Here is a 26,618-nt window from a genome sequence, read left to right as displayed (position 1 = left end):
GAAGAAGTGAGCAAGCATAAAAATGCCTTTGATATGTCCAGTAAGACAAGAAAGAGCTAAGAATCAACAATTGGATCTAGCAATTCTGAGGTCACAGGTGACCTTGACAACAGCTAATTTGATAAAGTGGTTGGAGCAAAAGTCTGACTAGAGGGACTTTAAGAGAGAGTGGGAAGAGAGAAATGGAAAACAGTGAGAACAGACACATATTTTTCAGAGTTTTACTGTAAAGGAAAGAGAATGGGAAAAGAAAAACAAAGGAAGAAGAAAATAAATGGCGCACCAAGGAGCGGGGAGCCCGCTCCAGTGCAAGTAGCAACGTGGTGCCTTATCGGTGGCGAATTTTAAAATAATGATATTTAAAAACTGGCAAAAACTTAGTCAGCTTTCTATTATTGCCATGGGAGAGCTGTTCTAAACAATGTCTGTGATAAAATACTACCCACTGGAGCCTGCTTCTCTCACCACCACCATTCATTTGCTTCACCACTGGAGAAAATAAAGGAAGAGAAAAAAGTATTAATTAAAACGTATTTGGACTTTCACATAAAATCGCTCTACAAAGGGCGGTGGTACAAATGCAGCATAGCAACTGTTGTCAGCCCCTTCCTGGAAATAGGTAGAGTGGCACATTGGATCATTTCCCAGTCTCCTGCTTTGGGATTTCATATCATTCCCTTTTGTCTTATGGACACTGTAGACTTCCCAGACATGACTCTAACAGAGCAGAATGGACTTTCAAAAACACCAATCTTCCTTACTGTGTTGAAGAAGGCATTGTTGGGCTGGTTCTACCAGTAGATGGCCACATGCTGTAGGTAAAGGAGATGACCTCAAGCCTCACCCTGGGTATATCAATCTATTAATCAGTAAATAAGTCAGCAATTTTTAATGAAATGCCTACCATATTCACAGTTCTATGCTAGACATTATAGAAAATATTAAAAAGAATCAGAACTTCCTTTCTTAAACATCTATCTAATCATTTCCCAATTGAATTCACCAAAATTATCCCTAGTAATGTTTTCACCAAGCCTTGGCTCTCTAGCCAGACTGCAGTTAAACCTGGCCACGAGACTGCCTTACTATCAAAGGAAAGTCAGTAACAGTGACATGCATCCCTTCCGTGTTGAGGATTTCAGAAACAGACACACTTCCCTATATTCTCTTTCCTCTTCCTCTTGGCTGGAACCCAGGGTGCAGCCACAGGAATGCAGCTTTGAGTGTGCCGAAGACAATGCTCAAGGGAGCAAAAAGGAATGACTTAGAAAGAGCTGAGGTTCCAAATGATCACACAGAACAAGATGCCTGCCTAGATGACAAAAGGCCAACACTATAAGATTTAAGCCAGTAATCTCAGGGTCTCATTCGGGATGGAATTTTGCATCTTCCCTAACTACTGTGCTTTTCTATCTCCAAAACCTTCCACAGCTCTTCAATGCCAAGAAAATAAACTGAACATTGCTCAACGCCCACACAAGGCCTTTCACTGTCCAACCCTATCTTACCTTTCCAATAGTGTCATCCTGCATTCAAGCCCCCATCTCTGGGTGAAATTCAATGAGGTATGGAGATCTATACAGGCCTAACATGTTAAATAAATAAATTAAAGTGGTCAATTGTTACTACCCTGAAGGCAAAGGTAAGATCCTTTTTATGCATTTATTTATTTGTTTGTTTGTTTATTTGTTTTGAGACAGAATCTTACTCTGTCACCCCAGTTGGAGTGCAGTGGCGTGATCTCCACTCACTGCAAACTACGCCTCCTGGGTTCAAGCGAATCTCTTGCCTCAGCCCCCCGAGTAGCTGGGATTACAGGTATGCACCACCATGACCAACTAATTTTTGTATTTTCAGTACAGACGGGGGTGGGCGCAGTGACTCACGCCTATAATCCCAGCACTCTGGGAGGCTGACGCAGGTGGATCACTTGAACCCAGGAAGCAGAGGTTGCAGTGAACCAAGATTGTGCCATTTCACTCCAGCCTGGGCAACAAGAGCCAAACTCCACCATCTTAAAAAAATAAAAATTAAAAAACTAAAGAGAGACAGGGTTTCACCATGTTGCCCAGGCCGGTCTCCAACTCCTGAGCTCAGGTGGTCTGCCAACCTCAGCCTTCCAAAGTGCTGGGATTGCAGGCATGAGCCACCGTACCCAGACTTAAGATCCTTTTTAAAAAGATTAGTCTTTGGCCTGACATGGTGGCTCACACCTATAATCCTGGCCCTTTGGAAGAACAAGGCAGGAGGACTGCTTGAGCTCAGGAGTTTGACCAGCCTGAGCAACATGGTAAAACCGTGACTCTACAAAAACTACAAATATTTGCTGGGCATTGTGGTGTACACCTGTAGTCCCAGCTACTCAGGAGGCTGAGTTGGGAGGATCCCTTGAGCCCAGGAGTGTGAGACTGCAGTGAGCCGTGATCCTGCCACTGCAATCCAGCCTGGAAAATGAGAGAGAGAGACTCTGTCTCAAAAAAAAAAGTAACTTTTTTATAGTCTCTGTCTCTTTCAATGAGTGAAAGAGAATGCAGTTTCAAAATTATGCGTCTTTTCTCCTAAATGAAAGAAAAATCCTTTCCTTTCATTTAGAAACTGACAACAAAGGACAATTTTATCACATACTTTTTAAATTATAAACTTTATTTTTAAGGCAGTTTTAGGCTCACAGCAAAATTTAAAAGGAAGTATAGATAGTTCTAATATACCCTCTGTCCCTATATACACACAACCCAACTGCTATGAACATTTCACATGAGAATGATACACGTTTACAATTGATGAACCTCCATTGACACAGGACTAGCACCCAAAGTCCATAGTTTACATTAATGTTCACCCTTGATGTTGTACATTCTGAGAGTTTTTGACAAATGTATAATGGCATGCTTCTACCATTGTAGCATCATACAAAACAGTTACACTATCCGGAAAACCATCTGTGTTCCACCTACTCATCCCTCCCCTACACCAAGTCCCCACCCTTACATGTAAGACCAGGAACTGGAAGTCAGCACATGGATTTTGAAAATGTGAGCGACACATTTCTTCCCTTTAGCCTAAAGAGAAATTCAATCCTGCACATTTGTTCATTTTAGGAGCAGCCAGCATTGCAGCAGTGTTTTTACTTCTGATTATAAACTAAGAGATTTACAAGGACCGATGACTAAGAATATATTTCTCTCTCCTTAACAGCTAGAAAGTCTGCAGCAAGATGATGATGTTAGGGAAAATGAATAATGCCTCATCGTTGTTCACAAGTCTTGGGGTGTACTTCACAGTTTTCCAAATTCTTTTACATACAGAGACTCACTTGTTTTTGTACATGTCTTTCTACTCTGCTTACTAGAGTTTATGCTTCATGTCAATAGAAACTTGTAGTATTTATTTGTGTCTCTGTATTTTGATAGCTATTTGTTGTTAAGTGCTAAGTAAATGTTCTATAAATTTAATTGGATTTAAATTCATAGGAACTCTGGGAAATGGCTACCAGACTGCGGAAGAAAATAAAATTCCAAGGTAAAGGAATCCTCTCAAGTTTATTCAAGTTGCAGAATCTTAAACTACATGAGTGCAGGCTGCGGAGGTATCCCTAACCCCAACTATGATTTAATTCTTGCCAAATTATCAGGGAAAAGATTGTCGTTTGATTTAATTGAACTCGAAGAAATAAAGAAATGTGACATTACTCACACACGTAGATTTTTGAAATAAGATTCAAATCTGCTACATGCTCCTGCCTTTATTTCATGATTTATCAACCCTGGGCAGCACCTATTAGCTCTTCGCTGTGAAGGATGAAGATTTGGTTCATTAACGCTGCCTGCTATCTTCCCGTCCTGCGTCAACCCCCAAATTGCGTTGATTATATTATTAGATTTTTATAACTTGGAATATGACTAATAAACTCCATTTCTTGAATTTTCAACTTTAATCAGTAGTGACTCCTTATTAAAGAGAAGAAAGTTACTTCCTTTACTTACTCTTTTTCTTAACTTTCTTTCCCTTCTTGCCCCTCATTTTCTTGTTATTGTTGTTGTTATTTTAGGTTGTCAAGGTATATGACCTTTACATTCTGTTTCAGAACTCTAAACTCAAGTGCAACAGATTCTGCCTATATGTGCGCTTATGCAGCAACTCAAAATTATAAAATAGCATTTGCATTCGGGTGCTTACACAAGTATTATTCAATGTAGAATCAAAGAGTGTGGTTCCACATACGGTGAAGGAAATATAATCCTATATACTGAAGCATTATTGGTAAAGAAAAAATATTTTCAGTTTCTTACTCTAAAGCAGTGCTTCTCAAACCGGAATGTACACACGCACACACATCACCGAAAAATTTTGCTAAAATGTGTTTGGTCTCTGGTGAGGCCCAAGACTGTGCATTTCTAGCAAGCTCCAAGTGATGCCACCGGTGCCTGCCAGCTCATGGACTATACTCTGGAGAGCAAGTCTCTAATAGGCCCTCTTTTCATATCTTTTCAACCCCTATTGTTTCTTCTGGGTCATAGTGAATGTCCAGTGGTTTTTGAATCCATTATTATCTTCTTTCTTGAATCCGCATTTCTGCCATTCTTAATGCTTCTATTTAGAAAATTCCATAAGATCTCTGTCTCTATTTTCAGTTCCCTACGACAGAATGTTAATTACTTATCAGGGATAGTTTTAAAATCAAGAACCTGCTTTGTGATTTTTAAGCAAAAGTCTTTTCACTTTGTCCATTTGTTTGTTCATTTTTGAGACAGTCTCTCTGCGTCACCCAGGCTGAAGTGCAGTGGCATGATCTCGGCTCACAGCAACCTCCACCTCCCAGGTCCAAACAATTCTCCTGCCTCAGCCTCTGGGGTAGCTGGGATTACAGGCATGCAACACCATACCTGGCTAGGCTAATTTTGTATTTTTAGTAGAGACGGGGTTTCACCACGTTAGCCAGACTGGCGCTTAGTTAGTTAAATATTCTTATGGTAAACTCATGTTCATCTCTGAATTCATTCATGTTTGTTTTCTTGCTTAGAACTCCACACTTAAAAGATCCCACCCCCAACCAAGTGGCCAAAACATTTTTGAAACATGTTAATCAGCAAAGTCAACTGCCTCCAAAACACTATCTCCATCAAAATATATCATCAATCCTTCATCTAAATTAAACATTTTCCTTCTTGAAAATTAATAATTGAAACTTACACCTTGAAACATGATCCACACCCTTCCCGAAAGTATATCTTAATTTCTTAGCTAGAAAAAAACATTATAAAGGTGCTTTCTCCATCACTGTGACACTTACAAATGGCATGGCAAAGAAATCATCACCTAGCCATTTAAAAGTCTCTCTGGAAAGGCCTGTAATTCATTCCCATGGTGAAAACTACAACATGAAGAGAAATGTGATAAATAAATCCAGCCTAATGAGAAAATATTGTTATGAGAAGGAAGAAAAGCATGCAATTAATCCATTTTTAAATAATCCTAAAATAATGCTGAGGTGCTCCCTGGATTCCAAATCTTGAGACATGACGAGTCATTTTTTTTCTTTATCCTACAAACCCTGATTACACAAAAGCAATTATGAGAAAATGTGTAATAAAACAGCAGGTGATACTGAGTGGAATTCAGAAAACTGCCTACTCAGGGGGTGGGGGGAAGGGAGTCGTTCATTGCTAAGCATCCCTGAACACTATACTTTAGGAAGAGTAGTAAATATAAATTTTAAATATTTAGAAACTTCAGGATCTCTTGAATACGAATATACTCCCCTCCCCATTTTACAGCTTGGGAAAACTGAGTCAGCAACCATCAATTGCCCTGGATTTCTGCAGTACTTAACCCCAGAAGGGCGCTGGGAGCACAGTTTGATTTAGAAGTGTAATTAGGGACCCTTCTCTCACTTAGCTGAGTCGCCTACTGTCTTGTTGCACAGTTCTACTAAAATTAAATGCATTAATTTTTAAAACTGTATCTGAGAGAGGCCTATCTGCAGTGTAATCAAAGTAAATTATATTATTAAGTGTTAGGAGGTCCAAGACACAAAATAAAATAAATATGTATAAAAGACTAACAATGCCCAAAGAGCTAGGGAACTGTTGATCATATCACCATTAAAGCTGTTACCAGCAGTTTTAATATATAAAATATATTAAATATTTTTAATATAGTTAATATAAATTAAATATTATAGATAAAGACTCAGAATATAAAGACTGAGGCAGTGCCTGCAAATATTTCTTTCCTAGCAGATAATTTTTTCCAGTGAGAAAGAAAACACACTAAAAGTAGAATTACTAGTCTGCTATGTGATGAAACCCTGACATAAGTAGTTAACTTTTCTGATTACATTTTTAAAGTTTATCAGGGATCATTTGTGAGGTTATACACTGTCACCCAGTGGGCTTGGTTTTATGAAAGTTTACACTCTTGAGTTTGCTCCCCAAATGAGGCAAACCACTTTATCCCTTGCTTTCTATATCCTGTCTGTACGCCTAGAGACATCTTTCAAAATTAGAACTCACTAGGGTCCAGGGCTCACTCTTAATTTTAGGTACATTCTATGATCTGCCTCTGCCCAAGCTGTCACCTAGAGTTTATGAGCATCCTCTTCAGGAGTTCGGAAACTTAGGAAACTCCCAGGGAAATTGATCCCTTCCACCCAAGGGAACACAATGGGAACTACAAGAGAAACCTTGGGCATAATGCAAAGATGTTGACAACATGAAAAATACCAGACCTAGGGCACGGAGATTGATAAGGGAAAAGGATGCAGGCATTGAGCAAAGAAAGAGCCAGCCAGAATATGACAGGATGAAAGCCTAAAAGAAAATTCAAGGAAGCACTCCTGCCTCCAAATTGAAACAAGTTGTTCAAGGCACCAACAGTGGCAAAGGCTAAATGTACTCTAGGGGTATCTTGAGGGGAATGCGGACCAAGGAATTGATACATCAACCTCCTTTGCTTCCATTGCTTTAAAATGGCTTCTGCTGCATTCTTTGATTCAGTGACTCCTGAGATCTCAATAAAGCAAGTCACCCTAGCTTTAACAACATTAAGAATTCCTTGGCACATCCGTGTGCCCACAGTGATTCAGACCAGGAGTTGGCACACTGTCGTCTGCAGGCAAATCCAGCCTGCCACCTGTTTTAGTAAATAAAATTTCATTGGAACACAACCACACCCATTGACTTAACTCTTATCTATGTCTGCTTTCAAGCTACAGGAGCAGTGGTATAGTTGCCATAGAAACCATACAGCCCACCATGCATTAAATACTTACTATACAGCCCTTTACAAAAAAGGTTGGCTACCCCGATACAGACTGCTTCCTCTTCAGCCCCCAACACAATAATTGATTTTGCAATATTACAGGGAAACTCTGGATTAGGTCCATTACCACTACTCCAAAGGTTTCTTTCAATATTTGCTGATAGCATTTGATGTATTATGCATAGTGAAGCATTGTGGCATAAAGCTGAAGAACACAGTCCCCAGAGTTGACTAGCTGAGTTCAAATCCTGTCTTTGCCATCTACGGGCTGTGTGACTTTGAGCATGTTGTTTGATGTTTCTTTGCCTCTGCTTTGCTCATCCAGAGCAGACAGCTTCTACACAACCTCCTGGTATTCACGTCCTTGTGTATTTACCTTCCCTTAAGTATAGGCTGGACCAAATAATCTGCTTCTCATAGATGAAATATGGCAAAACCAAGGGGATGTCCCTTCTGAGATTGGGTTACACAAAGACTGAAACTTCTGTCTTGCTCTCCCATTCTGTTCTCTCTTGCTCTGATGAAAGCCAGCTTCCATGTTGAGAGACATCTTATGGAGAGGTACATCCGTACATTCCTACACATGGCAAGGAACTGAGGGAGGTCAACACCTAGCAATGAACTGAAACCTTCAGTTCAATAGTTTGTAAGAGACTAAATCCTGCCTACAACCACAGTGTGAGCTTTGACTCAGTGGACCCCTGCAAGAACTACAGCTCCATGTGAGATCTTGAATACAGTTTTTTGAGACGCTCAGAGTAAGAGGTACCCAGCCAAGATGTGACCAGATATTTTACTCATAAAACTGGGAGGTAATAAATGTTTGTGATTTTAAGCAACTGTTTGATGATTTATGATTTATGTGATAATTTGTTACTCAGCAATAGCTAACAACTATTGCTATGAAGAATAAATCCATACATAGAAACATACAGTTATGTCTACCAAATGTTCAACAAATGTTTGTTAATGTTGGCTTACAGGCTTGGTTTTCTTACTTCACTTCCACTGGCATTGCTTCAATCAGAGTGTAGTGGTTAAGATCATGAGCTAACTCTATCACTTCACCTCACTGAACTCTGTGTCCTCACCTGTAAATGTGGTTAGGAAAAGGATAACAAATTCACAAGATTTTTACATGAATTAAATTGTGTATGAGTTTGCTAGGGCCGACGTAACAAAATTTCACAGATTGGGTGGCTTAAGCAACAGAAATGTATTTCCTCACAGTTCTGGAGGCTGGAAGTCCAAGATCAAGGTGTCAGCTGGTCTAATTTCTCTGCAGCCTCTCTCACCAGCTTTCAGATGGTTGCCTTCTCACTTACATGTTCACATAGTGATGTGTGTGTACACAGGCCTGGTGTCTCTCTCTCACTTTCCCTCACTCTCTTGCTCTCATCCTTTCTCTCTCATTCTCTTATTTTGTCTCTCTTAATCTTGTTTTATAAAGATGCCAGTCATATTAGATTAGGATTCACCCTAATAACCTTATTTTAACTAAATTGCCTCTTTAAGGACCTGTGATAGGTTGAATGCTTGTGCCCACAAGACTCATTGTTGAAATTTCGTTTCCAACATGGCAGTGTGGAGAGGTGGATCCTTTAAGAGGTAATTGGGTCATGAGGGATATGCCTTCATAAATGGATTAATCTATTCATGGATTAATGAGTTAAGGGATCAACAGATTGTCATGGGAGTGGGACTGGTGGCTTTATAAGAAGAGGAAGAGAGACCTGAGCCAGGGCATTCAGCATCTTCCATGTGATGCCCTGAGCTGCCTTGGGACTCTGCAGAGTGTCTTCACCAGCAAGTAGGCCCTCACAAGATGTAGTCCCTAAACCTGGGTTCCCAGCCTCTGTAACTATAAGAAATAAATTTATTTTTAAAAATAAATTACTCAGTCTCATATATTCTGACATAAGCAATTCAAAAATGTTCTGAGACAAGGCCTTATCAGCAAGTACAGTCACATTCTGAGGTACTGGGGATTAGAACCTCAACATACAGGTTGTGGGGGAGACACAATGAAGCCCACAATAAAAGGATAATTCAGAGAAATTATTTCTAATAAGTAACTTGGAAAAATATGAAGCCCACACAAGGAAGAAAATCCGAGTTAATTTTTATTAATATTCTTTCCAATACAGATGCTGAAGGACCTAGGGACATGCTGATATGGTGTGACTGTGTCTCCACTCAAATCTCATCTTGAATTGTAGCCCCCTCCATAATTCCCACAAGTCATGGGAGGGACCCGGTGGGAGGTAATTGAATCATGAAGACTAGTCTTTCCGGTGCTGTTCTCGTGATAATGAATAAGCCACATAAGATCTGATGGTTTTATAAAAATGGGAGTTCTCCTGGACAAGCTGTCTTGCCTTGCCTGCCACCATGTAAGATATGTCTTGCTTCCCTTTTGCCCTCCATCATGATTCTGAGACCTCCCCATTTATATGGAACTTTTTCCTTTATAAATTACCCAGTCTCGAGCATTCTTTACTAGCAGAATAAGAACAGACTAATACACATACCATCCCAAAATAAACCTGCTTTGTATATTGATTATTTCATGCAGAAAATATTGGAGAAACTACTCATAGAAAAAGCTATCTGACCTGCCATTTCCTACAGCAAGCCATAAGAATTCCTTTGGGAGGGGTGCCTTTCCCCATACCAGGGGAAGAAAAAAAAAAACACTGATCACCAGAGAGGATATTGTTGCTGCTGTAGGCCTGATTAAATAAATTCCCTGAAGTAACCCTTATCTTCCACTAGTTTTACACCCCCAATATATCTCTTAGTGACATCCTTAGAATTTGCTGCTCCTAGCCTAGAGATCACTTTGTCTTGTCATTTCTTCACGAATGTATCACTATTGGTCTACAAAGTACAAAAGCATCTTGTTTTGGCTATTCCTTCAGATGTTGCTCTGAAGGAATGTGAAGATCCCCATGAACATGTGAAATTAATAAAGCTTGTATGCTTTCTCTGATCAGTCTATGTTGCATCAATCTAGTTCCTAGACACAGCCAAAGATCCCATGTAAGAACTAATATAGGTAATGCAAGTTTTAGCCTCCCCTACAATGGAATGAAGAATCTTTAAGCTATAAAGGGCTGTGGAGGCACTACAGTCAAAATACCTCACTTTTGAGAGGAGGACGCTAGTAGCCTAGAGGAAAAATTATATATCAGAAGCCATATCAAAACCTTTAATTTTCTAACTACCAATGGATACATTTACTAATCCCAAACCACAGATAGATGCAGAAATCTGGGATGACAGCTTGCTGGGTATAGAACACAGTAACTCAAGAGTCAGAATTTTAGAACTGGGAAGAATCTTAAAAACCACTTTATTTAGTCATTACAGAAATAAGAAATAAGCTGTACAGCTCTCCAGTTAATAATGGAGGCAAGAGTTGAATTCATGTCTATTCCTTCCTTGAAGAAAGTTACACTAAATGACTGCTATATACCAGGCATTTTGCTGGACACCAAGGAAAAAACTAAATCAAACAGACATGGACACTACGTACACGGAGCTTGGAGTCCAGTTCTAGATATTGGTGAAAAGAAACAGACAACAAAAGTTACAATGCAGTAGATAAGGCATCTCCTTTGACCACTCCCCTTTCCCTAAACCACCAAATATTGCTTCGTCCTGCGCCCTTCCTATCACTGTTCCTTCACCACCTGCTCTCAATCTTTCCATGCTTTCAAATACCATCTTGATGTTGATGACTCCTGAAGGTGTATCTCCAGCTGTGACTTTTCCTCTCAGCTTCCAACTCCTGTATTGAACTGTATCCTGGACATGTCAACTTTGATCGTTAATCAGTATTCCAAACTTGACACATTTAATGCTTAGTTTTCACACCCAAACTTCTTCTTTCCTGAGTCTTCTCCATCTCATTAAATGAGTATCCCCCTATGTATCCAGCTACTGAAGACTATTGAACAAGTAGGAGTTAGCCAATCAGAAGATTAGAAAGTAAGTGAGGACCTGCATTTGCAAAAAATCGGAAGACAGAAGGAATATGATATATTTAAGGAATGAGAAGCTCGACATGGCTTGAGTACAGAGTTCAAGGCAGAGCGTGACAAGAGATGAGGTTAGGAAGGTATACAAAGCCCTGTAAGTCATGATGAAGCGTTTAGATTTATGTACCAAATCATAAGGAAACACTGAAGTGCTCTAAGCAAGGCATAAGAGATTAATATTGCATTTTTGAACACTCTGGCCACATTAAGGACAATCCAGAAAAAGAACACTACTGATGGCAGAAAGTATAACTAGGAGGCTATTGCAGTAACTCTGGAAAAAGGGAATAATAATCTAAACCAAAGAAATGACAGTGGGGATGGAGAGAAGCAGAGAGATCTGAGAGCTATTACACAGGTAAAGCCAACAAACCTGGGGGTTGTGTTTCGTTTTTCTGTTGATTATAACAGAATACCTCAAACTGGGTAATGAAGAAATAAAATTTGCTTTTTACAGTTCTAGAGGCTGGGAAGTCCAAGGTTGAGGGAACTTATCTGGTGAGGACCTTCTTGCTAGTCTGCAGAGTCCCAAAGTGGTAAAGGATATCACATGAGCTAGCTGAGTGTGCTAGCTCAGATCTCTTCATCTTCTTATAAAGCTACCAGTTTTACTCCCGTGACATGAATTCATGAATTAATTAATCCATTCATCAAGGCTGAGCCTTCATGACCCAATCTTCTCTTAAGGACCATAACTCTCAAAGGCCAACATTGGGGATTAAATTTTAATAAGAGTTTTAGCGGGAACAAATATTCAAACCATAGCAAATTGTATTTGGTTTCATGTAATGGAAGCCCACTGCAATGGCTAAACCACCTGAGAGTTTTCGTTTTCTTACATTGCAAAAGTCTGGGTATACACTGTCCAGGAGTCTGTGTCTGCTCAAGGAAGCCGTCAAAGGTTAGGTTCTTCCTAGCTACCTGCTCTGTCTTCTAAAGCTTATGGCTCTTATGTTCACGGCTGAAAAATGGGAGTTCCATCTGTAGGCATTGTTTCTGCACTCAGGAAAGGAGATGGGAAAGAGGAAGGCAAATGTTTATGCCAGCTCAGTCTGTTATTTAATAGCAAGAAAACAATAGGATTCCCAAAAATTCTAAGAGACTTCCACTCTTATCCCATTGGCTAATAGTGAGTTATATGATTAGGCCTAGTATCTAGAGGGATGAGTATTTTTATTGGATTATATTACCGCACTTAAACAAAACCAGTGTTCTGAGTAGGAATGAAAGAAAGAATAGATATTGGGTAGGTAATTGTCAATGTTTGCCATAGAGGCTGATTGAATTTGATGGCAAGAAAGAATCAAGATTATTGCCCAGATTGGCTTAAGTGTTCTCACTCCCACAGCCACCACAGTAGGAAAAGAAAAAGTTGGAGGAAGGGGAGAGAAATGTTAAAGGGAAACATGGGTTCCACTTAGGACATGTTGAATGTGCACTATCTGTGGGACAATTGCTTATAATGAGGATCTAGAGCTCACAAGAAAGTTCTGATGATATATGGTTGAAAGTACCACGTGTCTCATTCAAATACTGATGACCTTTCTACTGTATCTGGCTGATCTTGTAAGCTTCGAATCCTTACTCTTTTAAAACCTCTAGTCACTTATGACTAGTACTTCAGTGATCTCTGAAGTCATGCAAGCTTTTTAATTTATCCATTAATACTGCATTTTGTGTTGACCAGAATGCAAAGAAAATAGGATTTACATAGCATCAAGCCAAGCAATTTTTATTTTATTTGCTAAAAATAAGAGTTTCCCCCTGCTGCTGGTGTGTTTTACTTTCTCAAGATCATTCCTAAAAGGGAAAATAATGGCAAATGAGAGTCACTAATCGCTTTCATTGGAGGCTAACTGATGGGAGATATTCCAGCACTAAAAAAATAACACCTTTTGGCAGGGTTGACATCAGTTGACATTTCTCATCCTGGGACTGGACAGGAACATCTGGAATCCTACTACAGCTTGCTGGCAAACCTGGGATCCAGCTGCTATGCAGTTAGCCCACCTTTGTGTCCTAATCTCTGCATACTGCTTTTGGCTACTCCAATTAAGTAATTAGATTAGATTAGATTAATTAGATTGCCCCACTGGTTCAGATATTTGTAAGACTGTTGTACCTTACAATAGAACAGTCACTACTTTTCTCACTTTAACCCAGTCCTTGTTAACTGGGAAGATTCGTTTTAAAACAAAACTCCCTATAGAGAATTCAGAATAGACAAAACTTAAAATGAGCCATAGGAGGATGGTTCTATAATAGGAACTATAATAATACTGCATGATAACATTTTGAAGCAGCAAGACACGTCTGCTGAAGATTACCAGCATGGTAAACATGTGGCTTCTGTTGGAAATAAATGGATAAAACATTGTGTAACCCTGCTGGTGGGCAGAGGAATAGAGGTATCTTTCAAAATACATAAAACACTATAGTTTTTAATTGTAATCACTGAAGTGAATCACATTATCAAAGAACAGCCTATAGAATTTCATATTAACCATAGTGAGGAAAGAAAGGCAGGAGATTTAAGCTCCTCTAGAAATATGCTCATATTTTCTCTGTTGCATTCTCTTTTTCTTTGCTTATGCTAATTGTTTCAGCTTTTCTCAAGGTAACTGCCAGATCACAGCCTCCTAGTCTTCAGATCTTAGTTGTAGACCCACTGTCCAAGTCAGGAAAGAAGGAAATCATGAATGCTATTCGCCAAATATTTCTGGCTTTCTGCTGTCCTGGCCATTTGTGATTTATGGGGCCACATAGCTAGTTTTGGTCAATGTGTTGTGAGCAAATCCATCTTATGTCATTTCTGAGTCAGTATGACATCCTGTTGCATTTCATTTAACTGTGTCAGTTTCTGACAACATTCAAGATGGTGGATCTCTGAGTAACCAAGATGGGCTGATCTCCCACTTCCCCACCTCCGGTCAAAATTCCACAATAGAAATTTATCCAGAATGAGAACTAAGCCTTCACATTTAAAAACACTGAGGTTCAGGGTTGTTTGTTACCACAGCGTAATTTGGCCTATTTTTACAAATATAAAGAGCCATTTTCTCTATTTTGACTACTAAAGTATTGTTCAACACATTTCTTCCAGTACTTTTGTAAAAACTTTAAGAGACTTAATTTAACAAAGAAAAAGAATAGTTATTAACAGTACTTAAAACATGACCTTAATTTGCACATTGTTAATATTAGCACCTGCTCATTTTTAATAATGACAACAGTGCTACTTTCATCTGTAAGGGGATTCTGTTCTTTTATTAACACTTCTTTCTGATTTCAGAAGTAAAATATATTTACTGATAAAAATATGAAAATACAAACAAGCAGAAATAGAATTTAAAATTACTCATAATACCTAAACTCAAGGATAACCACTACTAATTTTTCACATATAAACTTCCAGTCTTTAAAGTAGGGTTCACATTTACAATATAGCTTTACTTCTACTTTACTTAACAATATATTGTCAATACTTCTTTTTACCATTAAATAATCTTATTCGTCATTTTAATGGGTGAATGGTTTTCCATCACATTAATGCATAATGATCTGTTAAATTAATTCCCTACTGTTGAATAGTTAATTGCTTCTGCTTATTTTTTGCAAAATAATATTTTCCTACATCTATAATCATTTTCTCAAAACCAATTTTTGGAAATTTAACTGCTGTGTTAAATAGTATGTAAAATTTACAGGCTTTTGATCTCATTGCCAAATCACACTTCAGTAATGTAAGTATATTTCATAGTCCATCCAGCATTATATAGGAATATGTATTTCTTATATTCCACTAACATTGGAAATTCACTGGCATTGCCTCAAAGATGAAAATCAGTCTCAAATTTGTGTTCAAATTTTATGCATTCAAATCTATTCCTCTTTTGTTTTCTATGTTAAAAATGTCTTTCCAACTCCAAAAATATATTTACCTACATTTTTTTCTAGATCTTTTATTTTTTATTTGTTAATATTTCTTTAAATAAGCCATCTGGGTTTTTTTGTTTTCTGTTTGTGTAATACGAAAACCACAGTTAACTTAATTTGTTGTTCTACTAAGTAGTCATTTTTTTCCTAAGCCATCTAGTGGACAAACTGTTCATTCTCTGTGTATATTTGGGTCTGCTTCTTGGCTTGCATCAATTCCATAGTGTTTCAATTATCGAGACTTCCTCAGTATTTTTTTATCATCTCAACAAGCATACACAGGCAAGTGTGCATATACATGCACACACACACATTGAGGACAGTCATTATTTTTTCTTTTTGAATTATCTTTCTATTCTTCAGAGAATTTTAATGTCTAGAAATCTTGAGCATTTCATGTCGGGGGCAGCACCGGAGCTGGTGCAGGAAGATCTCTCTGGCAGTGAAGAAAGCTTCAGACGAATTCTGCAAGGCAGACAATGATATGATCGGGGCTGACAGATGGAACTTCTCAAAGAAGTTTCAGTCTTTCTACCTAAAAAAAATATGTCTCTAGTTTCTTAATATCCACATGTGCTGCGAACAAGACACTGTCCCTGTCATTCCCATGTTAGAAAGGAAGAAACAAAGAGGCAATTGCCATACATTGTGATGAACTGCTACAGTAGAAGTGAGTTCAGGGCTCCTGCCTGAGAACATGGACCTTTAACAAGCCTGGCTTGGATAGCCACAAATATCCAGGTCACACTTTAAGACGCTGCAGAGAAGCTATAGTGAAAGCCTCTATCCCTTCTACAGAAAGGTCAGGATTTTCCAACACAAGTCCTATAGCAAGACGGCAGATCTAGATTCTGAATGATGCCGGTTAACCATCCCCTGCAATGATTGGTTCTATTAGGCATGCACCACTACAAAATATAAATACTAAATAATTTATGTAAAACATTTTTGTTGGAAATAGCATGCGTGATTGATTTTGTCCTTGATGTGAGATGCAAGCTGAATTGTTTCTGTCTAATTGGCAGTTCCCTTAAACAGCTTATTTTCATTAGTAACCGCTTGTCATTGCTTTTCTTGATGCAAAGTAAACATCATAATGATTCAGAGTGTTTTTAGGCTTTGGATGAGATTTTCTGCTTCTGACTCCAAATAGAGACAGTTTCATAGACAGCCCTGTAAGGACCATGAACTAGGACTGTGATAGTCACAAAGTGCTCAACCGACTAGTTTCCCTCAAGAGCTTATCAGAAATGCAGAAACTCAGACCCCAACCCAGGCCTACTATATTAGAATTTTCACTGTGATAGAAAAACCCCAATGATTGTGTGCGCATAAAATATAAGAAGCTCTGATCCAGGAGACATGGGGGAAACTCAGAGTCCAAATATCTCTCTTCCCTCATCACTCCATCATGATATATTTGGGACTTACCCATTGCATGTGTGATGTTCGACACAAAGGGTTAAACCTAAGAAACAGTATTCTTTAAAGACCCACTTTCCAGGTTCACTTGAGCCTGTGTCTGCTCAAACACTGTTGTTAAGATGTCCCTTCAGGGCAGAAACCAACTAAGGCCAAATTCTGTTTTTAGTATGAAAAATTCAAAAGAAATGTCGAACATTGGGTATGTGCTAAAAAAAAAATAGGCTTGTTTGAGTTGTTTGAGTCTTTCAGGTAATGGAATATTCTCCAGCTATGGGAAAAAATGTTATAGGGATGAATATTCAGTAAATGATATTCACACTGAAAGTGGGATGCTTTAGGTGAGACATTTTTGCTTTTCTTTCATGTTTTCAGAATTCTAGAATTTCAAGGTTGACAAAGGATTTGAAGATCTTCTGGATCACTCTTCTACTTTCTACTCCACTTGAACACCTCTGATGCTGGGACACTCATTACCTATAGAAAGGCAGTCCATTGCATTTTATGGAAATACAAATGGTTAGAGAGCTCTTTTTCCTTTGACTTCAAAAACATCCTTCTCTGTAGTTCATTTCCTGTGATCTGGGGTCTGAGCCTTTGTAATCCATGAAATAACTTTATCTTCTTCTTCATAAACTAGTCTCTCAAAATCTGAAGCCACTTATCATGTTTTGTCCTCTCCAAACTCAGCATATCTATGTACTGTAGATCATAAGGAATAAGAAAGGAAAATTAACTACAATTCCAAATCAACAATGATTTCTTATGGTTTTGACTTTTCTGGCCTGGCTGCTTTCCCCTGAGTGCACTTCAGTTTCTGTCCAACTGCGTCCATGTATTAACAGTTTCATTCATTTATTCAACAAATATTTATTGAATCATTGACTGCTCATTGAAAGTGAGGCACTATTCTAAGCACTGGAGATACAGTAGTAAATATAATCAACAAAATTTGAGCTCTTGTGGAGTTTACATTCTAGCTGTAGAAATAAATAATAAAGCCAGGTGTGGTGGCTCACCCCTGTAATCTTAGCACTTTAGGACACCAAGGTAGGTGGATCGTGAAGTCAGGATATCAAGACCAAAATAAATAACTCAATTTAAAAACAGGTAAAGAGCTTAAATAGACATTTCTTTTAAGAAGCCATACGAATGGCCAGTGGGTATATGAAAAGATGCTCAGCATCACTAACCATCAGGGAAATGCAAATCAAAATGACAATGAGGCCGAGTGCCATGGCTCACACCTATAATCCCAGCAGTTTGGGAGGCTGAGGTGTGTGTATCATTTGAGGTCAGGAGTTCAAAACCAGCCTGCCTAACATGGCAAAACCCAATCTCTCCTAACAATTAGCCAAGCATGGTGGCAGGCACCTGTAGTCCTAGATCCTCAGGAGGCTGAGGCAGGAGAATCCCTTGAACCCAAGAGGCAGAGGTTACAATGAGCCAAGATCGAGCCATTGCACTCCAGTCTGTATGATATGACAGAGCAAGACTCTGTCTCAAAAAAAAAAAAAAAAAAATGAGTTATCACCACATCTATTAGGATGATCATTATTTAAATAAATAAATAAATAAATAAATAAAGTATCAAGTATTGGTAAGGATGTAGAGAGATCAGAATCTTGCACACCGTTGGTGAGCAAGATACAGGAACTCTGGAAAAGAGTACAGAATTTCTTTGAAAATCTGAAAATAAAAATACTATATGATCCATCTGTCTTATTTCTAGGTGTGTATCCAAAATAATTCACAGCGGGATCTCAAAGAGATATTTGAACTCCCATGTTCATTGCGGCATTATTCACAACAACCAGGAGATGGAAACAACCTAACTGTGTATCAACAGACGAATGGATGAAGAAAATGTGATATATATACACAATGGAATATAATTTAGTCTTTTAAAAGAAAATCTGATGATTTGTTTCAGCATGGATGAACTTTGAGAACATTATGCTAAGTGAAATAAACCAGTCACAGGACAAATACTTCATTTTTCCACTTACATGAAGTATCTAAAGTATTCAAACCCATAGACGCAGAAAGTAGAATGGTGGTTGCCCTGCTGTGGATGGGGAAAATGAGGTATTATTTGTTAATACAATTTCAGTTATGATAAAAAAGTTTTGGAGATCTGCTGTACAACAATGCACATACAGGCCCAGCACGGTGCCTCATGCCCGTAATCCCAGCAGTTTGTAGGGCCAAGATGGGTGGTTCACTTGAGGTCAGGGGTTTCAAACTGGCCTCAAACTCAGATATGATCCATCTGTCTCATTTCTAAGGCATGTCTTCAAAATAATTTATAGCAGGATCCCCAAGAGATATTTGAACTCCCATGTTCATTGCGGCATTATTCACAACAACCAGGAGGCAGAAACAACCAAAATGTCTATCAACAAATGAATGGATAAAGAAAATGTGATATATGTACACAATGGAATTGTGGCCAACATGGTGAAACCCTGTCTCTACTAAAAATACAAAACTTAGCCAGGCATGGTGGCATGTGCCTGTAATCCCAGCTTTTCGGGAGGCTGAGGCAAAATAATTGCCTGAACCCAGGAGGCAGAGGTTGCCGTGAATCAAGATCGTACCATTGCACTCCAGCCTGGGCAAAAAGAGAGAAACTTTGTCTCAAAAAACTAAAAATAAATTTAAAAAACAACAATGCACATATAGTAAATACTGTAATACTGTACTATCCACTTACAAATTTGTTAAGAGGGTAGATCTCATCTTACGTGTTTTTCACAATTAAAAAAAAAAAAAGAAATTATTCCAGCAACAGTCACACACCTATGCATCGAAATTTACAGTCAACAATTTACAATTGGATGAACCATTTTGAATAAGGCCCGCACCTACAATCTAGAATGACTACCCCTTTGTCTTAGTTTTATTACAGATCATCTGTGTAACCATGGGCAACTTTCTTGCCTACTCTGGCCTTCTGTTTCCTCAGTTAAAGGGCTAAAATAAATTAACTCTAAAGTTGATCCTAACAAAGTTTTATGACCCTGAGTTTCTGGTTTACTTAGCATAACCTTCATGATAAGAAGCAAAGTTATCAACCAACTGTCTTTAGACAGACCTAATTTTATATTTTCATGTAGCTCATTGAGGCAATTTCTTCCCTGGTCTATTCCTTTGTGCTGAATTTTTTTTTAAGCTTGACACTCTAGATATCCGGGTGCCTCAAGCAAAACAGTTGACAGAAAGCCATGAACCTATCATGCCCTGAGTCACAGGAAGTAATTACTAATAATCCTAATTCTGGTTCATAGTTTGCTTGTCAGTAATTACAGCTGCAGTTGAATGCTTTTAGCATTAACATCAGCCCAGAGTTGCAGCTCCCTCCTCGTCTCAGGGAAATGGAACTGTGAGTACCTTTCAAAGCAAGGTTTGCTGCTTTTTTGCCTGGAACACTTTTTAATTGGGTATCATTTGGAAACTTCTAAATCCCATTTTAGAGCTTCTGGTCACTGCGTTGCTTATTGAAGCCCTAAAAGCTAGTTATGAGGCATGCCTGAAAGGTGCGAATGTCAAAGCAATAATTACGATCATCTCTGCTTTCTTCCGAGAATGAAAAGAGCCATCATCTTGACCTTTTTTTAATATACCAAAAGAACTCTAAGATAGCAAAGCTGTATGAGAAAGTACTTATGAATGTGGGAATTAAATTGCACTTCTAATTTAGGAGTTTTCCATCTAGTCAGAAGGGTTTAAAAGTGTTGGGTTGTTCAGGAACCCACAGAACTATGTAAATGTACAATTTCGGTTTCTCCACCCAAGTGCCTGACTAGAAAGTTGAGTCATCTTTACCCTCACCCTGCCTTCCCCACCCACATCTAGTGAGTCAACAAACTCAGCCCATTCTACTTTTCTAATGATTTTGGAATTTACTCCCCCACCTCCACCCCCATTGCTGCTGAAAAGGCAATTAAAGATCTCATTACTTCTTAAGTGGGTAAGTGGTTGGCTTGATCCCAGCCCCTCTCACCTCAGCACTCTCCTACATGGACACAAGAGATGGCTTTACTAAAGCACAAATCGGAGGCTGATTTTCTAGTTAAAAATACACAATGGTTCCCTGGGGCAGAAGTGAGTCAAAGCCTTAGGCTGGTACTTCCTACTTCTTTGCTTCTTCTCTCAGACTTTCACTTCATCACTTCTAGCCGTCTAAAGCCCACCCACAGACTTATTATGTGTCATCCCTTGAATTCCAAAATGCTCCCTGCACTTGCCAGTATTTCTGTTAGGTCTTTTCTTTGCCAGGAATTCCCAACTTTATATACTGAAATCTTACTTATCTTTGAATGTGAAGCTCAACCATTAATTTCTATGAAACTTGCCACAACTCTTTTAGAACAGCTCCATTGTCTTTCCTGCCTGCTTCCCTGAAACATTTATTTGTTCACCCAATCATTTTTTTTTTTCATTCACCAAATCTTCAGGAAGCAACTAAATTCTGGAGATATGGACTCCTGCCCTTAGGAAGCCTACCTTCTTACAGACGATTTCTACCACATGGATGCTAGCTGATAGTCTTTTTACCCATATTTTAATCAGTGGTCTGCTTCCTTCATTGGATCGCAAACTCCTTGAAGGAAAGAGATCATGTTTTATTTGGTGCCAAGCACAATAAGTGATTTTCAACCAATATCTATTGAATTTTACTTAAACTGGCATATCTCTTGAGTATATATGTACAAGGATGTATTGGTACTCAAATCAAGAGACTTACAATGCCTTGTACTTTGGTAACAGTTCACTGTCCTGGATATCACCTACATGTCACTATCTAGCTTAAAACAAACCAGACACTGTGCAAACATCTCAGCAGCATTAGTGTAGATAACGTATAAGAAGTACTTGTCACAGTGACTGGCATCCGAAATTGCTAAGTAAACACAAATCCCCCTTCAGCTTAATTTGAGCAGCCCTGCATTTTTTAAAATTCAAAATATGCTGGTCTTTGTTTAAGTTTGATGGACCTTTCAAGTAAGAACTTCCAACAAAGCAAGAGTTTCCATCCAACCCATTTCCTCAGAGGGCTTACCATTCAATCAGTAATAGTAGAGGCATTTGCAAAGAAGAGTAGAAAAAGGTGAACATTTGAATTCCTGTAAGAGACCTGGGTTTTAGGACCAGCTCTGACATGAATAACTTCTGAAAAATCACCTCATTTCTCTGTTACTTAAGTTTCTTATCTGTCAGGGACGGGAACATTAATAACACTTTTACCTCCCTTGAAGAGTTTTGCAGATAAAAATATAATACCTGTAAAATTAGCTGGAAAAATAAAGGTAAAAGCTTATCAAATGTGAGGTGGTATTTGTAATAGTAAGAACTTATGAAATGCTCTCATGATGGAACCATCTCTCAGGGATGTCCCCAAGCACATATGAGGCTGCTTGGTAAATTGATACACATATGGTCAGGGATTTAGTAGCAAGAGATAATAAATCCTCCCCAGGTCCTCTTGGGGCAGATAAGAAACAAGTATAGCCAACCCTCAGTGACCTGTGATAACAAGGCCAGGGATGATATGGATAAACGGATTTCACAGATGATTATCCAAAATATAACTTTTCCCAATTATGACCTCTAAACTTTTGCAGAAATTCCTTAAAAAGAGCCAAATTACTTTCACCTGGACTCATAACCTACATGAGTTTCACTGCCAGCTCCTACCCCTTCCCATGCCCAGATACAGCTGCAAATAAATAAATAAGTAAATAAATAAATTTAAAAACAATAAGAACCAGTGATTCTGCTGGGCAGCTGCAATACCTAATGCTGAGCTACCCGGGAACTCAGTACATTTTATTTTCAGAGACGTATGAGGTGCTGGCCCTGTCTACATTTTCCTGGGGCAAGGAACAGGCAACCTAGGGACTGCCAACACAGAAAATTCTGCAAGTGACCTCAAACCATGGTAATTTCCCCAAGCCGCCCGAAGGAGCTTATCCCTTCAACTGATCCCTTGGCAACAATGAAATCAGGTCTTGGATAATTCCTAGTCCAGAACTTTTCTGTAAATGTTTCCAAAGCTGGGGCAGGAAATGGCTTAGAAATGAACAAATCTGTTATTTGAATTATTCAACAATTCTTTCTCTGACAACCCCATGAGGGAGTTGCTTTCCTGTCATTTCTCATTATGATAGCTTTTCTTTCCATTCTTTTTGCTGCTTTTCCGGAAATATTGGCAAGATAATTCAAAAACACTGTGAAAAGCACCTTGGGAACGACCATCTGCAAAACAGCAGCTCCATAGGTTACATGCAGCTTAATCTTACCTAGGAACTCAAGAACAAAATGTAGGCAGGTTAAAAAGCAGGAAATCATTGATACTCTCTCAATGGGAATTAGAACAACATTGAGAAAAATGAACTACTGATGACACCTACTTCAAGTGGCTTGCATTCTCATTCACTCCTTGATTCAATGAATGTTTGCTGAGTGTTTGCTCACTGCCAGACACTCCAAAGAGCATACTTGGGGTCTGTCTGTCCAGTTTCTAGAATACTATCAATAACCACAGCATGCAATTCCCCTCCAAATCTGTCCATTTTGCATTTATGCCAGTGAAATAAGCAACCAACATAGAGAGAGTGCAAGGTAGGATGACAGCCATCCCAATTTGCTCAGAACTAAGAGAGTCCCAGGGACACAGGACTTTCAGCTTTCTTTTCTTTTTATTTTATTTATTTATTTATTTATTTATTTACTTATTTGAGCTGGAGTCTCACTCTGTCACCAGGCTGGAGTGCAGTAGTGTGATCTTGGCTCACTGCAACCTCCACCTCCTGGGTTCACGTGATTCTCCTGCCTCAACCTCCCGAGTAGCTAGGACTACAGGTGCATGCCACCACGCCCAACTAATTTTTGTATTTTTAGTAGAGACAGGGTTTCACCATGTGGGCCAGGATGGTAACCTTATGATCTGCCCACCTTGGCCTCCCAAAGTGCTGGGATTATAGGCGTGTGCCACCACGCGCAGCCTCAGTTTTCTTTTAATTTTTTTTTTTCAGTTTTCTTTTTTTTTTGTCCAGACCAGCATGCAGTGGCATGATCATGACTCACTGTAGCCTCAACCTTTTGACCTTCCAGGCTCAAGTGATCCTCCTGCCTCAGCCTCCTAAGTAGCTGGGACCATATGTGTGTACAACCACACCCCCTAACTTTTTAATTTTTTTGTGAAGACAGTGTCTTACTGTATTGTCCGGGCTGGTCTTGAACTCCAGGGCTCAAGGGATCCTCCCGTCTCAGCCTCCCAAAGTGCTTGGACTACAGGCATGTGTCACCATGCCCTGCCTCAGTTTTCAAACTGAGAAAGTCCTGGGAAAATAGTGATAAATTGGATTTCACCTTTGACAATCTTTTGTGTGACCTTTAATGATTTTTTTAAATAATTGGGCCTCAGTTTCTCCATCTGTAGAATAAAGGCACAAGAATAGATTATCTCTAAGATTACCTTCAGCTTCAGTATTCTATGAGTGAATTTAACAGCTTTATAGGATGGTAAATAGCCATTCTATTAGAATGGGCTCTGGAGGGGCTATAAAGATATAGGGAGTTCCTTAGAAATATCTACACACAAATAAAAATAACGCTGTGTTAAAATCTGGTTAGATTCCCAATGATTACAAGAATCTCATCTAAACATAAGCCATTCCTTTTAATTAAACAGCTGCGTTCTTTGCCTCCATGCCTGGATAAACTTAGCTCAGCACAGAAAAAGTTACATTCAGAAACTATAACAGAGAACCCCAGAGTCTGTTCTGGTAACAAATAGCTTAAAATTATATTCAGCTGGGTCTTTAGCAATTAAGCAGGATGATCATCTCATAGTATTATAGGTGAAACAGACTTCTGTTGCTATTAGGTGCTTTTGTATTATGGGTAAGATTGTAGAGGGAATTAAGGAGCACAGACCACATGAATACTCATATCTTTGAAAGAATCACAAGTAAAGAAATCAGAGAATAGGAAGATGGGAAGAGGAATGAAGCCTGATTCAAATTCTAACGCTAACTTAGACAAAGACTTCACTTTTCCTGGACTTTAATAGCCTTATGTGTGAAATGAACAAAAACATATTTTCCAGGGTTGTGTGAGGATAAACTTGTTCTCTTTCTTTAAAAGTGTGTGTTTCTTATATTCATCAATTCTTTTTTTTTTTCTTTCTCAATTTTTTTTATTGCATTTTAGGTTTGGGGGTACATGTGAAGAACATGCAAGATTGTTGCATAGGTACACACATGGCAGTGTGATTTGCTGCATTCCTCCCCATCACCTATATCTGGCATTTCTCCCCATGCTATCTCTCCCCAACTCCCCAACCCCAACTGTCCCTCCCCTAGTTGCCCCCGACAGGCCCCACTGTGTGATGCTCCCCTCCCTGTGTCCATGTGTTCTTATTGTTCAACACCCACCTATGAGTGTATTCATCAATTCTTACATTTTACATACACACACACACACACACACACGGATTTCTATATGGATAAATTTTATTTTATAAATTCATCCTTATATTTTATACATGTATTTTATATATATAGTGTGGGGGTATATATATATATATATATGCATGTGTGTATGTACACTGTGTATAATATATACACATACTTTATTTTATATAACGTGTATATATATGAAAACTACTATATATACACTATTCATATAAGAAAGGATTTATAAAATAAAATATAAAATTTATAAAAGGATTTATAAAATAAAATTCATTTATATATAAACCTATATATGACTTGTATAATTATATAGCATATATTATATGTTTATATCATATTTTATATATAATTATATATTTATTATGTATTATATATTTATATGTTATATACTTATATATCATTATATATAGTATATAGCATACATAGTTATACAAGATATATAGGTTTATAGATAATTATATTTAACATAAGCTATAATTATATATAATTTGTATAATATGTAACATATATTATATATTATTTATTATTAATAAATTAATTTAATTATTAATTAATTATGTTATATATAATATATAACTTATATATGTATATATTATGTTATATATCATATATACATATATATGCTATAATAACATAATATATAACATATATGTTACGTATTATATATAACATATAATATATAACATATATGTTTATATTATATATAATATGCAATATATATAATTTATATATGTATAAATACATAATTAATTTATTTATATACAATATATAACATATATGTTATTATATGTTATATATAACATATAACCTACATGTTTTATTTATAAATTATACATATAATATATAAATTATTATATATAAATTAACTAATTATGTATTTATACATATATATAAATTATATATGCAGTCAACCCTTGAACAACCCAGTGGTTAGGTGCACCAACCCCACAGTTAAGAATCCATATATAACTTTTGACTCCCCCAAAATTTAACTGCTAATAGCCAACTGTTGACCTGAAGCCTCACTGATAACATAAAGCTGATTAACATATATTTTATATGTTATATGTATTATGTACTGTATTCTTATAATTGAGAAAATATTATTAAAATTATAAGGAAGAGAAAATACTTTTACTCTTCATTAACTGGAAGTAGATTGTCATCAACATCTTCATGCTCATCATCTTCATGTTGAGTAGGGGCAGAGGAGGAGGAGGATGAGAAGGGGTTGGTTTTTCTCTCTCAGAGATGGCAGAGGAGAAGAAAACTCATGTATAAGTGGACCCATGCAGTTAAAGGGTCAACTGTATAAAATACTTCTAAAAACATCAATATAGACTATGTCATACTGTCTGACTGCAACAGTCCTTGATATAAACAGCAAATAGCATTTCTAAATGCCAGAAAGGCTGTGCAAATCTAGAGGGATATGTTGTGAAAGAATAAGTAGTAGAACCGCTCTTTAACTCCT

The 26,618-nt window shown here is 37.9% G+C and overlaps 1 long non-coding RNA gene across 1 annotated transcript; it reads right to left on the bottom strand.

Moving 5' to 3' along the window:
• Window positions 1–641: 641 nt before the first annotated feature.
• LOC116547942 lies at window positions 642–26,511 on the bottom strand. The gene is made up of 3 exons (XR_004267243.1): window positions 26,094–26,511; window positions 4,750–4,752; window positions 642–655 (listed from the first exon to the last, which is right to left on the bottom strand). It is a non-coding gene; the product is annotated as an uncharacterized LOC116547942 (long non-coding RNA).
• Between the last annotated feature and the right edge of the window lie 107 nt (window positions 26,512–26,618).

This window comes from Sapajus apella, unplaced genomic scaffold, assembly GCF_009761245.1.
Source record: "Sapajus apella isolate SASKATOON/1434 unplaced genomic scaffold, GSC_monkey_1.0 scaffold5, whole genome shotgun sequence".
NCBI classification, from domain to species: Eukaryota; Metazoa; Chordata; class Mammalia; order Primates; family Cebidae; genus Sapajus; species Sapajus apella.
Note: the sequence above shows the minus strand (reverse complement) of the source record. Positions and strands in the feature narration are given on the sequence as shown.